Here is a 16,516-nt window from a genome sequence, read left to right as displayed (position 1 = left end):
CACATGCAGAAGATCCAATCTGACTGCAGGGAGGGAAAGGCTCCTCTGGCTCAGCAACGCCTGGTGTACAGTGAAGAACGTTAAGCAGCTCCAAAAGGAGTGCTTTGCAGCTCCTGGGAGGAAACCCTAGCAGTTCCAGCCAAAATCACTGCCAGTACAATTTGAAAAAATATTCAAATATTATTCATATATTCATATACGTACATGCATAATTTTCCAATATTTCAGAAAGGTGGAACAATTTTTTTATATATATATGTATAATGGTGTATATATAAATACATAAATTGAGATGGAAATTGAGAACAGGCTAGTTTTTTATTTACAAATTGCACATGCAAAGGCTCACAAAAATTCTCTTTAATTTTCTGAATGTCTGTACCTTCAGCCAACAGTTGCAATAAAATTCAAAGTATTAATCCAAGGAAAGAAGAACATTTATTCAGATGTGTTTGCTAAGGTAAAAATCTTAGGCTCGCAGACACATTCCTCACTCAGAAAGATTATGGTAGTATTAAAGAGGTCAGTAGAGAACAGATAAACTTTATCATGTTAAGCTGAAAACTTCATTAGCTGTGAAAGGTCTATGTCATTTAACAGTGGTTTTGTTTTAGCCATAGCTATGCAGTGGTGGTATTTGAATTTGGGATGATTTAGGGAAGTAGAACTATATATGCAAGTGCACTGTTTCTGTATCAATGACATAGCATTTCTTCTAAAAACTGACATTAATGGTCACTTACAAAACCGTGAATTGAATATATTCATAACAGGAATACTGGTTTATTCTATTTTGAAATGAATTCAAGCATTATTATTCAGGCTGTCAGACAACATGGAACTAAAACCAGGATTCCATCGCTTTTGTTTCTCCTTTTTCATAAGCAACACATTGTTCTCCTGAGAAACACAGATATTTTGTCTTGCCAAGTGCCGTCCAATGTTGTTCTTGTTGAGCCGTGCCACCAGAAAATGCCAGTAAGCCCCACTGAAGAAAATGTGGGCCAAAGGCACTATTGGCACAAGTGGGCACAGCTTCGGTGACGTCAGTGAAACTCGGGCCACAACGTGACTATCACTGTAACTCAGCAAAGCTATCGGTTGTCTTTGTGCTGAAATCACAGCTAAGTCTTCTGGGACGTAAGTACTGACACGTAGCCAGGATGTCTGGAGACACCGAGTGATTCTAAGTAGTTACCTCAGGTGCTCAGCATGCCTCAGGGTCGCTCTTAATGTTTCAGACAACAAATATTTTAATGAATTTCTTTACTGTAAAATGTAATTATCATATATATGTAGGAAACTAGAAATTTAATGCTGGTCGTTTTCTGCCTTGCACCTGGTGTAATCATTTACCATTTGTAACAAGAATGAGACATGCTGCATTAATACAATATTAGTATTTTGCATTCACTTTGCAGATGTAGAAATAAGTATACAAACTGCAAGGGCTGACTGGTTTTTAACAGTGTTTCCAAAATTTATGATAAAATTACTTATATTTTACTGAGATTTTTTTCAGATGCACTTTATCCCTGCACATTTTCATCTAGACATAAAACAGCAGTGGGAGGAGGAATTAGTTTTACAGATGTAACCTGACTTCAAAAGAGATTAAGACCGGTTATTTACACCAGAATACCTTCCACTGACTTGCTAGCCTGCAGTAAATCTGAACCTAAGTGTGCATCTGGAAAAAAAAAAAAAAAAGACATAAAGTCATTACAACTCGTATTTCTTATCCGTAGTTTTGTCTAAGATGTCTTCCTTCTGTAGTTATGTACTAGAAGCTAAGAATAATTATCTTCAGATGTTTATAAAGTCAAGGCAAACACGGACTATGTAGCCAATAGCCGAGTTTGGATCAAGAAAGCAAAACCTGGCTAATTCTTCATGTAAGCATGCACAATGTCAATGAATGCTCTCCAGCCATTGACACCTATGGAAGTTAAACTCATCTCTACCATATAGACATTTTGATATGAAAACTTATTTTAAAAATACAGAAATGTCCATGTTGAACTGTTGTGCTTCTCTTTTGCAATGTTGTTCTTTGTACTTTGGAAAATAGCACTGGTTTTGTACTGTACCACATACCAGTGTAGTTTTAAAGAGCTTCTCATTATTTTGTAATAAATGCTAGAAATTAACGATCACAGAAATGAATAGACTAGTGTGCAAATTAGGAAAACCCTCAAGTATCGTGAAGTTATTATTTTACGTACAAATAAATATTATCTATATGATAATAACAAAAGAAAGAAACAAAGCCTGTGTTGTTCTGGTTGTAAATAACTTCCACAATGTTTGCTGTCAGTTAAGCAAGTTCTGTGTACTCTTGAGCTTTAATCAGGCTGGTTTTGTTCTCAGTTTTCCAGTTCCTGAAGAGTCAGAGAAGCAGTAAATCCAGTACAGTCAAACTTCACATGTGAAAAGAGTGCTCAGAAGAAATAAATACTGAGTGACTCATATTAGCCATAGAAGAGTAGAAGTTCATTAAAATCTGTAAATTCTGTATGGTTCCTTTCTTGTTCATCCCACTGACAGAAGTACAAAACCCCAAGTCTCATCTTTATTATGGCTCCTTGAAGTTCCCGTTTACTCCTCTTGGAAAGCAGGCAGTTTAACCTAATAGCCAGCCTCACAAATTCGCTGTCAGGGCCCTGAGCAGAGCCGCCCACCAATTCGGCGACACCGAAGACCGGCTGATAAGAGCTGTTTTGAAGAAAGAGCTGGAGAAAGCCTCAGTGGGGCTTCTTCCCACGGGAACCACTTCAAGGCTGAAGCTCTCCCCCTTGCCCTTTGTGGAGCTACATCATGGCCACGTTTGTGTTAGTTTGTGTGCCACATTTATGTGCCGCACTGATGGGCACCGTAACCATCCCCACGGACCCACCTCGTCACTACGGACTTGCCTGGTGATTGGGACTGATCCTGGTCACCAGACGCACCCTGCTTGTCTCACCCAGGTACTGGGCCCCGAGGTCCTTGCCCCACTGGCCTTTGGTCATGCTGGGCACCCAGTGCCCCTTCCCTTGGGGGCAGCCGGCCCTCGCTGCAGCCTGACTTTCACTTTGCTTCCAGTGGTCGTGGGGGTAACCATTCTTCTAGCGTGTAAGCACAGGGGTTCTGCAGCTACAAGGATATTTTTTGACACCCACTCAACCCAATTATCTATGCAATTGTGTCTTAAAATAATCTGAGGTCAAAAATCCGAACGATCTACCAACAAACTATTGCAACTTGTGTGCAGTCACAGAGCAATAATTTAATGGAAACGCAGTGGGATAGTTCACACCACTGGAGTGCTGCTGTGGATGGATCTGGGGTTGATATTGGGTCCAATGCTGTTTCACCTTTCTATTAAAAACCTAGACAATGGGACAGAGTGCACCCTCAACAAGTTACGATACAAAACTGGGAGATGTGCGGGCAGGAACTTCATGAAGATCAGTGAAAGGAAATGTGAGGTCCTACATCTGGGGAGGAATAACCCCATGCACCCACGTAGACTTCAGCAGCTGTCTGGCTAGAAAGCAGCCTTGCAAAGACCTGGGAGTGCTGGTGGACAACAAATTGACCACGAGCTAGCAATGTGCCCTTGAAGCAAACAAGGCCAGCGGCATCCTGGGCTGTGTTAGGGAGAGCATTGCCCGCACGCCAAGGGAGGTGCTCCTTCCCTACTGCTCTGCTCTGGCGAGGCCACGCCTGGAGTGCTGTGTCCAGTGCTGGGCTCCCCAGTACACGGGAGACACGGACGTACTGCAGCAGGTCCGGCAAAGGGCCGCTAAGGTGATTAAGGGCTTGGAGCATCTGTCACAGGAGGACAGGCTGAGAGAGCTGGGATTGTTTAGCCTTGAGCAGGGAAGGCTCAGGGAGATCTTATCAACATGCATAAATACCTGGCACGAGGGAGGAAAGAAGATGGAGCCAAGCTCTTCTCAGTGGTGTCCAGCGATAGAACAAGAGGCAATGGGTACAAACTGAAATACAATAAATCAGTTTAAACATAAGAAAAGGGTTTGGTTTTGTTTATTTATTTTATTTTGTTTTATTTTAAGGGTAACTGAGCACTGGAACGGGTTGTCTGGAAAGGCTATGAAATCTCCATCCTTGGAGATATTCAGAATCCCAGGACATGGCCCTCAGCAACCTGTTCTAGTTCATTTTGCTTAGAGCAGTTGGGTTGGACTGGGGAATCCCCAGGGGTGCCTTCCAACCTGCTCTTTCACAATATCTTTTACAAGGCACTAAGAAAATAAGCACCATCAGCACGCAGCTGTTAGCAGCAGATAAGCATCAGTAAACTGTCCCCTGGGAAGCCTGGAGATCTAAACTGATCTTCATTATTTTCAAGCTTAAAAAGAAGAAACTGATAGCACATGCTAGGTAGCACCAGTCTGCAATCAAAAGACCATCAAACTCTTCTTTGCAATGCAGCGTGGCAGGGATGTGAAGAGCAGTAGCCCTCTGCCATTGCATGGCTGTACTGAAAATCAAGGTACACAGGGAACCTCAGGTACCTGACCTACTTCTTTGCTCCCTTCCAGTCTCACTTCAGTAGCTCAGTGTTACTTTAGATCAATACATTGAAGTAGAATCCTGAAAACAAACAAATATCCTTCCTTCCCCCCCCAAAAAAACTAAAAATAAAGCTCTAAGTACAGAAAAATAATTCACGGCCAAGCAGAATGTCGCAGAACAGGATTGGTATGACCGGAAGACGTGTCAGAGCTAAATTTCAGAAAAGGATCTCATTGCTTTCTCCATAAAAAAGATCGAAAGTGCTCCAGCCTAAGTGCCATAAGTACAATCCACTCAACCTATATGCTGCAATATGGAAATGGCCAGGAATACTGAGGTGTGGCTAAAATATTGTCCTTTTGTTCCCTCCCCTCCTTATACACTGTATTTTCTCCACAACCCAGTCATCCAGTATAGTCCAGTTTTCTTTCTCGAAGCCTAACTCAAATTCACTATTTTCATAAATTCACGAAGCTTTTACATACACGTTAGCCAAGGATCATCTCACCTGCTTATAGAAGACAGCTGCTGCCCACCGTTAAAATAAGAAAGAAACACAGGGAAACACCTTCCTCTGTTTCGTCCAGTATATGTTATACTGCTTATTTAGTTAAATTGTCATTTTGGGGGGACAAGAAAAACATGCAGGGCAGTATGCAATTTCAGTCTCAAAAGAGAGAGACTGAAAAATGTCAAACAGAAGTAACAGTCCTGCGTGGTGCTCAGGGCACAGAGGGCTGTGGAGTCGGCCTTTACATTCTTCCTGTGCAACATCATGAACACAGTTTTGATAGCTACAAGAACAACTTCAGACAAGGATATATTGTTGTATATTCATGAAGCCATTGCTGCAGCTGGATTAGTTTCATACACCGTCTGATTTGCAGCACTGCTGGAGACACCACAGCCTCACTTGGACTGATACCGTGAGGCTTGGAGGAGCCAGCCCTACTCCCACTGAAGGACGTGGAAAATTTCCCATTTACTGCAACAAGACAGTTAAAACCCAAAGTTTCAGTGCTTCCACTGGCACTGTTGACACTCAGTGACATCATGCCTCAGCAATGTCCTTTATGTAAATAGCAGGGATTTGAAAAGAAAACAACAAGCACAAAAAATAAAGAACCCCCATACAGAAACAAAATGCCTGATGCATTACCTGAAAATCTGGTTGCGTATCTATCAGAGATGACATGGCTGCTTTTACAATGACTGGGCATTTTCGCTAGCAGCATTGCCACCATTCCCTTCAAGCAAGCGATTTTCATTTTCTTATCTTTCCCCTGGCAAATATCTTTCCTATTGACAAATCCTAAGCCTTTATTATCTTCTTTCTGCCTTAAAAAAAAAAAAAAAAAAAAAAAAAAAGATTATTCAAAACAGTTCTAGTTCTGTGGGAGCATCAAGAACAGAGCTCAGACTTAATGCAGAGCCACCTGCTGACAACCAAGTGTATTTGTTTCAAATCCTTAAAATCAGAACAATCAGAACAGGTTGGTGTTTATATCACATAGTAACAAAAAGAAAACAACTAATAGAAAATATGTAAGTCAATTTTAGCCAACATAAATCTTTTATTTCTACCCATGCTGATTTTGGACCACTGCTTCTTTTTCCTAGAAAACAACAGCTCATGGCAAGTTTTCTGTGTCTGTGTATCTGCATCAAAGAGCTTTGAGGGAGAGAAGCTAAAAAGCAGATCATTAAAAACAAACACAACTATGCAGCAAACCTACTGTGTCTTTAAACATATGCAAAATGTCATGGGTGATATTTGAGAGAGAGTCCTTGGTGGTTACTGACACTTGTGGATTTCAATTGCAGTGGTGGCCAAATTTCCATCCACCCCAATTCTGTCCGGTAGCGAGACGAGCTGCCAAAGCCCGAGAGCAAGCAGCACGATGTGACACAGCACACCCTTCTTCGGCACCTGGGTCAAACATGCCCGGTGGCATGGCTCACTCTGAAAGATGAGTTCAGTCTGGAGGTTTTAAATTGGCTCGTTTTCAGGCTCATTCTTTGCTCTGCTCTGCCTCGTGCACCTGTGAACATTTCAGATGCTATCAGCCATGTACAAGTATGTGAGAGGCTGGGATAAAACACCTGCATTCAACCCCTTTTTCGACCAAATAACCAGCGCACGTGCTGGTGTGTTACGTGACAAGTACACATGAAGGCCATGCAAAAGCAGAGTATTTTCTGCAAATCCTGATGACTGTTTATTAATTTCTGCTGAGAGTTGCATGACGAGATGAGAGGAGTGCACACAGAAGTCCCTCAGGTAGCTGTTCATTTCCTTCTCACAGAGTCACAGAATTGTAGGCGTTGGAAGGGACCTCAGGAGATCTTCGGGTCCAACCCCCCTGCCAAAGCAGGTTCCCTAGAGCAGGTTGCCCAGGTAGACGTCCAGACGGGCCTTGAATATCTCCAGAGAAGGAGACTCCACAACCTCCCTGGGCAGCCTGTTCCAGTGCTCCGTCACCAGGTTCTCCAGGTCGTACAGAAGCAATCTAACAACACCTGATGTAGGTATTGATCTCGCAACATTTGGTCCCTTTCTGGTCTTGCTTTCGTAAATCGCGTGATGTTGCCAGTGCGACTGGCAGGCGGCTGCTGCCTGGGGCTGCAGCCAAACCGTCCTGCACCACCTTGCAGCTCAGGGCTTGTGGAGCTGCAGCTGAAGCGTTGCCCTAACCCGTGTCCTGGCCACACACCAAAACCCTTCCTTAGAGGCTAACTCGGCCAGACTGGCTGGCCAACAGAGGGCAGCCCTACACTTAGATGGATTTCCTCAGTCTGTGCCCAAGCACCCAGACCCATGCAGTTCCGTGCACCTCTGCACCTCTTAGTCATATGGTCTGAATTTTTGGGTAGACCTGTGTGGTGCCAGGAGCTGGACTCAATGATCCTTGTGGGTCCCTTCCAACTCGGGATATTCTGTGATTCTGGCGTTGCCTCTGTGCTGCAACACGCGAACACGTTAAAACCTTGCCCTCTGGCTCTCCTTGAGCTACATGAGAGGGATTCATTTCTGTGCATAGATGTCTCGAGTTAATGCATGCATAACCTCTGTCAAAAAACACCTGGGCACTGCTCCTGCAGCTTTAACTGTCCACATTTGGTGAGGAAGACTAAACACATAATCCAAGATATCGGAGGGGGTTGTGGGTCTACACGTACCCACAGAAAGAAAAAAAAATGGACATTTGACACGAATAGGAAGAAACATGCTATGCAGAAAAGCCAAATAGATACGAATATATTTAATATATGGCCACAGGGTAAGGTGCTTCACTTAGATCTGCAGAAATAACATGAAATATGAACAATCTCTAGGAAGTTGTGACAGAAACAAGTTTTAGACCAAAATGAAAGCTTGACCTAAGGAAGCGTGCCCAAAAGCTGAAGCAAGATCTCAGGCCAAAGCTTTCCAGACAGCAGTCTTTAAGAGCTCTCCCTGAGCACAGCAGAGCTCCCAGGTCTGCACTCACAGAACCATAGGATGGTTTGGGTTGGAAGGGACCGTAAAGATCAGCTGGTTCCAGCACCCCTGCCATGGGCAGGGACACCTCCCACCAGACCAGGCTGCCCAAAGCCCCATCCAGCCTGGCCTTGAACACCTCCAGGGATGGGACATCCACAGCTTCTCTGGGCAACATGTTTCAGTGCCTCACAGTAAAGAATTTCTTCTTCATATCCAATCTAAACCTATCCTCTTTTAGTTTAAAGCCTAAATTACCCCTTGTCCTGTCACTCCACTCCCTGACAGAGTTCCTCCCCATCACTCCTGCAGGCCCCCTTTAGGTATTGGAAGACCACTGTAAGGCCTGCCTGGAGCCTTCTCTTCTCCAGGCTGAACAGCCCCAACTCCCTCAAACTGTCTTCACAGGAGAGGTGCTCCGGCCCTGTGATCATTCTCGTGGCCCTCAGCTGGACCCACTCCAACAGGTGCATGACCTGCTTGTGCTGGGGACCCCAGAGCTGAACGCAGTACTCGACTACTCATGCCCAAATCCAGCTTCTTCCACCTCTTCCATGTGACGCAGCTCAGATGGGAGACAGGGAACACATTTCAGCCAGATCCCACAACCCTACACTTCCCCTATGATTCAACTTCATTGGCATAAAACTCACAAAGTTAAAACAGGACGACCTTTTACCTTGGGTACACTTAGGCAGTATATTGTACATATAAAAGTACAGCTTGTTCTCTTCCCTAGGAGTCCCCAAAATTGACTATATCAGCATTTGTTTCTTCTTTCCTAAAAAAAAAAAAAAAAAAAAAAAAAACCAAATGGTCAAAAATGGTGAGTAGGCTAAAGTTTAGCTGAGAAAGTTGTTGAGACAGAGGCCTTGGCTAAGTGCCCATCAAAATCAATAGGAGTCTTTCCGTTTACTTAATGGGCTTTAGCCTGAGCCCCAAGTGAAGGCGGGGGTGGGAGGGGGGATCTGCACCGATTACACGCTAACAAAGAGGTGTTTCAAATAATCTGCTGCCATCTGTCTTTGTTTTGCTAACCCACTCCTCTGGGCCTGAACAGAAAATCTGTAAGATGGGTAGAGCATTAATTATCACCAGAATGGCCTATTTGCATTTCTCATCTTCCAGAATAACTACACTCATTGTCCATGCCAAATATTTCCTTACATTATTATAACGAACCACCACAAAAGTAAGAGGGTACAGTTGTTACATCCATATGTAAACATATGAGTTATATAAATAAGTAGACTACTTTAGCCTCAAAGAGCTGCTATGAAATATAATATATATGTATTCAGAGGGGCCAGTAACATTACCTGCATTCAGGAGTGGAAAGGAGTTATGGTTAAGTCTCTTTCAATAACACATTAATAATATTTCACGCGATCGCTTGGCTCTCCCCATTATCACAGTCCTGCCCCAACTATAAGGACGTGGAGCTGATTATAGGAATCCAGTGCCATCACGTGCATTGTTATACGTGTCTGTGTCTGTCTGGGGCAGAAAAAGGAGGGACACCACAGAGATGAGAAAAGTTACCCAAGACCAGACTATTGGATCCATTCTAACGAGAGGACAAAACCTCTTCTTAGAGTAATCACCTACAAGTAAGAACACAGAAGTTTATTAACAACCTGATAAATCTCTATTTGGTCAGTGTTGTAGAGGGAAGGAGGGCACATAGCTGACCACTTTTTTAGGGGACGTGAAGTCTACTTTGATGGGAGGGAGCAGCACGCACATGCACAATACAGCTTGTGAATCCAGCAGCTTGGAACCAGTGGGACACGAAGCACTTCAGCCATTTGCTTTCACTGTAAATATGTGATTGTTTACTAGGCTCCTTATCTAACAAGACAACTGGAAACATAACCTCTCTGGCAACATTATACCAGGCAGTGATACCACCCAGAAAAGTTAAAGCTCTTCTTTCAATTTCCTCCAGAGGAGAGGCAGCTACTTTAACCGCAGATTTACATTATTCCCTCCACCAGTTAAGAGCGGTTGTTTTGTGTTTTTTTTTTTTTTATCAGAGATCACTATCCTTTGCCTAGGGTGACACAGTCTCCTTCTGAGTGAATGTGTTTTCCTGAGATAGTCACAATTCAGTATTAACTTAGGGTGATCTGCCAGAAACAGATCTTCAGATTTACTTTGGGTTTAGTTACATAAAAAAAAGGGCACACACACAACTGAGGGCCAGAGGTACCTTCCAGAAGTGTCCAGGAGATTTTACTGACTCCAACTCCAAATAAATCACTTCATAAATTCAGAACTGCAGAAGACCCAAGCAATAGTTATAATTTTCTCAGCATACTAAATTTGATGGACAAAATGAAGTTTTGGTATAACTTTACATGAGTTCCGTGGCATTTCAGAAGGTACTGATTTGTCTCTGTATGTCACGTAAACTCAGTACAGAAGTCCAAAGGCAACAAATGATTAAGTATTTAACTGTGGTGACTCACGTGCAAGGAGCTGATGACCTCTGCTGCATGGACGTGGCTGTAATGCCTTTTTTTGAACCTCGTGAAAGCCAGCAGAATGACTGACAACCAGACTCACGTCTGCTCTTTGGCTCTGAAGTTGTCCTGTAATAAGGTGTTACGGGAACACAGTCATTCTTAGTCATTCATCACAGGACCAAGGATGATTAAGATAGAAAATATTCCAGCTTTGGGTATGTATGTTTAAGAGCTCTCTTATCACATCTGCAGTGGTAGTAATACACCCCTGGTATCTGTCAAAAAGAGAATGGCTCAAGTGTGACCATGAGATAAGGCGGACAGCCCCATATCCTTGTTAACATGTCACATTCACTTCATTTCAGAAATTAAGCAAGACTTGGCTGGTAGCCCATGAGGAAAATGAGGCCGATTGGAGCAAAGCGATGAACTGTATGATTTCTCAAGAATCAATCCAGACTCAGTATCAATGTTCACCTGCTCTAGTCTCAATGTAAGTGAGAGGGTATCGTAAATCTGTGGTCTGAAGTGTCAGTTCCTAGCACAGGGGGAGCATTACTGTCACAGTGACATACAAATAAAGCCAAACCCAAAGGACTTAGCTTTGTCGGGCTTGTTACTTTAGGTTGGAATCAAAACCAGCAAAGGCAAAGCTGAGGGGTGGACAGGCCAGGAGAGATCTGCACAGGCTGGGCATCGGTGTGGGTGGCACTAATGCAAATCCAAGGTCATGAGGTGGGAGAGGACAAGGACGTTGGAGCTGAGGTGACCAGAAAGCTGCTTCTGAGTGGTGGTGGAAAGCAAGGGGAGCATAGTGATGCTCAGTTGTTCAGTGGACAAACCCACTCTCCTAATTCTGCAACCTGACCCGCCTGAGGGCAAGCCTGAGGGAAACAAGGAGCACTGGGGTGTACCACAGACCAGCCCAATGGCTAATGACCACTCCTGTTCCTAACGGATTATAAAAGGACACAGCCACATGTAGAAATACACTGCGTAGAAGGAGACCTGCTAAAAAGGAAGGAAAAGGCAAAGCAGTTAGAGTCTGAAGGCTGACTAAGGATATTTCACAGTGACAGGTACAGAGGCAGGCCAGCTCTGGTCAGAAGTCATTTAGCTGCCTAAATCAGGCTTGGCCCCCACACTAGGTCCGAGAGTTACTGAGAGACTCTGAGAGCTCCTGCAGCTCACCAAGAGCTTATTTATCTGGAGGGTGAATGTACCCAGACAAGATATTAAGCCAGTAAGTAGCAGCAATATTTTCCTCAATCTCTTTCAATTTGTGGTCCCTAAAAGTTTTCTAGTGGAGCAGCTTTGGAAATTTCATGTGCATAGATTACTGTGCAGTATCTATCAGCTTAGTCTGTGCATCCCTTAGAAATAACTGATGATGCTTGGAGGTTAACACACCACAGGTTGAAAAACATTGATTGAAAGGCAGTGGGACCCTCAGAAGGTCACCCGTTAAGCTGTCTGGCTATTATTGCTTTAATCTTTACATTTTTGACAGAAACAAAATTTTAAAAAATGTTATTTCTCATTAAACCTTTAAAACATGCTATATGAGATGTAAAATACAGATACTCCTTCTCCAAGAAGATTTTAAAATATTATTTTTTAAATCAATTAGTACATCTACCAAAGAATTATGAACTCACCGTTCAGTTTGGGGGTCAATAGCTCTGGAGTGTTGCCTGGAGTCTAAAGCTCTTCAAGGTCTTCTATAGAAATCATAACAGAACTGTAAACCATGGGACAATTCCACACTTGATAGCCTCTCATTTTGCAGAGAAATATCTCCTAAAATAAAATTAAAAGCTTATTAAAAAAAAAGTCATATTTTTTTCTGAGTAAGATTTTCTTTTCTTCCTGTATCAATAAACAATAATAAATAGTAGAGATGTTAAAAACAAGAATATTTTCAACAGTTATTCTGTCTTATTTGGAACTTATACATTTTGAAGTTGTAACTTTTGAAATGTAAACTAAAACATTCAGATTATCCTTGCATGCTCAGGATAAACAAACATTATTTTTCCACTGCATTATTTCCAGTAACAGACCTCACAGGCAAAATTTCTGCCTTTCTTTACTGCTGTCACAATACAGCTTTCAGTAAGTCAGCTTTCAGTTAAATGCTGCCCACAAATACTTGCAATTCATTCATACCCCCAGGATTGCAGAGGGGGTAAGTGAGGGCAAAGTCTGCCTTGATTTTAATATCCTAACTATAAAACATCCGAATTTAAACAGATGTGTTCAAAGAATTTCACACCACTGAAATACTCTTGGTAGAGAATTTTTTCCCATATATACAGCATGTGCCCATCCATCAACACTGTCTTGATGCTATTGTTAAAATCTTTGAAAACTTAGAAGAACAAAACAAAACAAATACCCACCCATGAAATCTCATAATAAAGAGCATTTTTCTGTGCCAGATGGTTCACTGAAGAAAAGGATTAGTCTTTTGTTCAAATGGGGCTTTCAAAATTGGAATCTTTGCAGACCACAGAACCATTTCCAGCCAATCACAAAGGACTTTAATTAGTATTAAAAATATTCCTGTCCTTTTCCGCGCAGCATTGCAGAGCCGCAAAATCGCCTTTAGGAGGAGCCTCTTTCCCTCCTTTAGGGCTGACAAAAACACTGTGACTCCTGTAAATCCATTAGGCATTATACAGTATGGTTTCATTAACAAGGACTCTGAAAAATACAGAAAACGATGAAAAGCAACCTCATGAGATCATTCACTCCACAGTCTTATCTCAAAGTAATCAACTGTATCTAAGCCTTCCGTGACAGATGCTTGTCTAATTTGCTCTTAAAAACATTCAGTGATGGTGTAGTAGAGGTTAACACAAATACTAAGAATGAGCTACCAAACCTTTAGCATGAACAGCCTGGCAGAAATCAATCAGAGCCAGTGGCAATGGAGACAGAAATCCACTGAATAGTAAAAGCAGTTCAGAAATTAATATGGTTATTTAGAGGACACAGTGAAGAATAGAATGCTGGGTCTGTATGGAAGCAATAAGAAATAATAAAATTTACTTAGGGGTAGTCACAAGAGCACTTCTTGGAGAAATTAGACCAAAGGATCACTTAGCTGAAAACAGGAAAGGGCAGAAAGGCAGAACAAAAGGTTGGTTTTTGCAAATCTCAGCCCTTGTAATCTGTTATCTTTGCAGGTAACACTGCCATAAATATATCTGTCCACTTCTTGCACTCCCCTCTTAAGGGGTGATCAAGGTTGGTAAGATGCAGAAACACTTTATTCTGCATTAATCTCACTCACATAGTTCGTCAGAGTTTTGAGGAACAGAAGGAATGTCCAAATCGATCTTTGGGATCCTGATTTGTCCCTTGTATCATTTGAACACTGGCCCAAGCAATGTCTGTGTCTAACTGACTACACACCTTCAGCAGGCATTTCACCCCAGCCCCTAACAGTCCCCTTAGCGTTGACATGTCTCCTAATGCATAACTTAATTCTCCAGTCCTATAGGTTAAGCCCCAATAGGCATGAAGAAAATTTTACTCCATCTTCACAGTGCTCTGTAACATCATTGAACCCTGTGATTTGCTTCTCCACCCGATCCTATTTCCCAAACTACACAGCTCATACACAATGATTCCTGGGTCTCTGATCATTCCTGCTTTCCACTGAGTTTCCTGCAATTTGTCAACTTTTTTTCTTGAAAACCTGGCCTGATGCTGCTTGTTCACTAATGTGAAATTGCATGCAAGACTATTTCAAGTGCATCATGCTGCCTGTTATATATATGCCATGTGCAAACCTTTTTCATAACCATATGACTATTGTGAGAAGTGGCTTAAGCAAACTTGTTTAACTTGAAACGCAATGGACAAGTAACATGTATGGAGTCAGCTAATGCCCCTCAGCGAAGGGGCAGTAAGACAGTAATTTATTTTCAATACAATTACTTGTTCAACTCCACCTCTAGTGTTCACTGCCTTTCATATCCGACACGTACTTTGCCCCCTGCATGATTAATGTTTTCAGTGAAGGCTGAAGCAAAACGTTGCTGAGTATTTTGGCCTCCTCAAGACTACTTCAAGTGCATCATGCTGCCTGTTACATATGCCACGTTTTCCTCTTATAGCTATTGTTCCTACACTGAATGTTATCTTGTCATATCTGCTTTTAATGAGATCTCATTTTTTTGCCTTGGCCTGCCTGAGCCAAAGCTCATACTACTGCTTTATACTCTTCCTTAGGAGGATCTAGTTTCCACTTTCTATTTGATTCCTTGTTAAGTTACAGTTCACAAGTTAACCAGCTTGGTTCCCTTCCCTTCCCTTCCCTTCCCTTCCCTTCCCTTCCCTTCCCTTCCCTTCCCTTCCCTTCCCTTCCCTTCCCTTCCCTTCCCTTCCCTTCCCTTCCCTTCCCTTCCCTTCCCTTCCCTTCCCTTCCCTTCCCTTCCCTTCCCTTCCCTTCCCTTCCCCCCTTCCCTTCCCATCCCCCTTCCCTTCCCTTCCCTTCCCTTCCCTTCCCTTCCCTTCCCTTCCCTTCCCTTCCCTTCCCTTCCCTTCCCTTCCCCTTTTCCTCCACGACAATACAGAACAACATAATCGCAGAATGGCTTGGGTTGGAAGGGACCTTAAAGATCACCCGATTCCAACCCCCCTGCCATGGGCAGGGACACCTCCCACCAGACCAGGCTGCCCAAAGCCCCATCCAGCCTGGCCTTGAGCACTTCCAGGGATGGGGCATCCACAGCTTCTCTGGGCAGCCTGTGCCAGGGCCTCACCACCCTCTGAGCGAAGAATTTATTCATGATATCTAATCTATATTGATCTATATTTATCCCATTAATGATAATTCTTTAAGAAAATGGCAATTTCTTCAACCTGAGACTTATCCCACATGGTCCTCTCCCACAGCCCTTGGAGATAACTTAAGTCTGCTTTGCTGACATCTGTGTTGCCTCTCTTCTGCTCTTCCCCCTAAGACCCATGAACTCACAAGGAAGAGTGGCAGTCTGAAACCATACGGAAATTACAGTAACTCTAAGGATTTTTCTGTACAGGCCAGGGCACAAAATGTCTGGAGCAGGAGATTCCCCTGTTGCGAAAGCATAGCTCCCCTGCAGAGGTCTCTACACAGTGGTAGAAGAGACAGACCACCTTACAAAACGTCTCTTTCGACTCTCTTTTCTCCCTGCACAACAGGAAAAGCTGCAGTATGTACACATTTCTTGACAGTAGAGAAACGCTCGATGAGAATTCATTATAAACGCCCATTTTGCTTAAATAACCTCAGTTGTGCCCACAATCAACCATAAGATACAGACCCAGGGGAAAACAGACTGCTTTGAGTCCAATGCCCAGAGAAATATCTACAGTTGCCCATTTCCCATTCTCCTTGACTTACTGCCAGGGGCATATCACAGAACTGTAACAAAACTACATGTCGTAGTAGTAGTTTGGAGTAGAGATCTTCAGAGGTCCCTTCTAACCTGTGGTAGGGGATAGAAAAAGAAGGGGTTAACTTTTGAGAAGGGGGGGCCCTCACACCTGCAAGCCCTAAGGAGCCTGAGGAAGAAGAGATAAGAGCCCGAGCTCAGGTTCACATAGGGAAGCCTGTTGGTCTAAGCTTTGCTGTGGGGAAGTGGGATTGCTTCTTTTACCGGGTGGGGGGACACAATGCAATTTGTCCCAGATTAAAAGGTTTATTTTTTTTTTACTGCCGATAAGGGCCCCAAAGCTGAGGCTTGAGGACGTTTATGCAGGGTCTGGCTGAGTGCTGTTGAAGCCTGGAAAGCAAAGAAAGAAGGTGGGTGGCTCCTGTGCGCTGAACAAGCCGGACCAGAAAAACAGTCCCATCCATGGGGTCACCCTGGGTGAGGTCCGGGCCCTGTCACCAAGGGTGTCCCTGCGGAGCCTTCCGGATCGAGCCTCCTGCCACCGGGCAGCGTCATGGAGCTCCCTCCTCACCGGCTGGCCCTAGGTCAGTGGGGCACGGAGCAGCCAGGCTCTGACTTGGTTTCTCTGTGATCATGGTTTTAGAGCTGTGAAA

At 43.4% G+C, this 16,516-nt stretch overlaps 1 long non-coding RNA gene across 8 annotated transcripts; it reads right to left on the bottom strand.

Moving 5' to 3' along the window:
• Positions 1–1,326: 1,326 nt before the first annotated feature.
• Positions 1,327–16,127, bottom strand: LOC106034993 (uncharacterized). 8 transcript variants are annotated; one of them, XR_010828947.1, is made up of 8 exons: positions 15,792–16,127; positions 12,876–13,179; positions 12,132–12,273; positions 10,477–10,599; positions 8,685–8,786; positions 5,684–5,862; positions 3,903–3,983; positions 1,327–1,690 (listed from the first exon to the last, which is right to left on the bottom strand). It is a non-coding gene; the product is annotated as an uncharacterized lncRNA (long non-coding RNA). The 8 variants fall into 8 exon arrangements; XR_010828946.1 differs by lacking the exon at positions 1,327–1,690 and adding an exon at positions 2,247–2,440; XR_010828948.1 differs by lacking the exon at positions 1,327–1,690 and adding an exon at positions 3,000–3,135.
• Positions 16,128–16,516: the final 389 nt, after the last annotated feature.

Source organism: Anser cygnoides, chromosome 2 (assembly GCF_040182565.1).
Source record: "Anser cygnoides isolate HZ-2024a breed goose chromosome 2, Taihu_goose_T2T_genome, whole genome shotgun sequence".
Taxonomy (NCBI): Eukaryota; Metazoa; Chordata; class Aves; order Anseriformes; family Anatidae; genus Anser; species Anser cygnoides.
This window is presented reverse-complemented; position numbering and strand designations above follow the sequence as displayed.